Source organism: Aphelocoma coerulescens, chromosome 1A, assembly GCF_041296385.1.
Source record: "Aphelocoma coerulescens isolate FSJ_1873_10779 chromosome 1A, UR_Acoe_1.0, whole genome shotgun sequence".
Taxonomy (NCBI): Eukaryota; Metazoa; Chordata; class Aves; order Passeriformes; family Corvidae; genus Aphelocoma; species Aphelocoma coerulescens.
In genome coordinates this window covers 52,848,449-52,849,493 of record NC_091014.1, presented here as the reverse complement: position 1 = coordinate 52,849,493, position 1,045 = coordinate 52,848,449, and positions in this window count along the sequence as shown.

Sequence of the window (1,045 nt, the reverse complement as noted above, 5' to 3'; positions counted from 1 at the left end):
TTTTTGAAGGCTTTTTCTCAACTTGTTGCAGAAATGAATAATCTGTGACCTACACACATGATGCTGTGTCCCTTGTAAACAACCAAATCCTTAAAACATTTTACGTGACCTTCATCAAGAAACTATAAAGAGCTGGGTTCTCTGACTGCAGGCACGGCACATACCTGTGGTGTATCTCCCCTGTCGCCGATTCCATCCTGCCAGACTGCCTCTGCCACAGAAGAGATTCCTTGCTCCAGCCACTTGGGTGCAGGAGCAGCTCTCAGCAGTGGCACAAGTCGACAGCTGCTTGATGAGGCATTGGTGGGATCATGGGGAATGAAAGAGAAATTGAGGTATACACAAGTTCACATGGGGAGAGATTTTATTTCATACGGCTCTGGTCTTAAGGGCATCAGAGTATGAGAGAAAACGAGAGCCAGCCATCCCTATGGAGAAGCTGCTTTGCTTCCAGAGGAACCCCGAGAGGCTTTTGGCTTTCCCATTTCGCCTTTTACCAGGGGACTGCTTTGCCTTGCAGAGAACTAGTAAAGTCCTGTTGTTAAATAGAGTCTGAGCAATTTGCAGAGGTACCAATTTGCAGATTTGCTTCTGTCATCGAAGTGGAATGAAATTTGACATTTAACACAATTTGGCATTCTACCTCTATGTGGAAAAATACAGTATGTCTTTCCTAAAATTGCATTCATTATTTTGCAAAGGAACACGGTGTAGGGAGTAGCAAACTGAGGTAGCACAGTAAAGAGAATGGAGATGGAGGTTTTTGGGACTGTACAATGCAATAAGAGAAGGATCAGGAGAAGGTTGTGATTGAGAGCTGCAGGGATGTGTGCAGGGGGATGGGAGAGCAAGGAGAGAACAACGGGGCATAAACTGGCAATTTAGTATGTTGTCAGAATGGTGCAATAGCTCCAGAAAACTGGTTATGCTGTTTCATAACCCTGATTGATTTGTCCTACTCAGTAGGGAGGAACAAAAGAGTCAGATTATATTCATGAACTTGGTCTTAACAGTTAGTTTAATTATTTCTTTTAAAAATCAATAG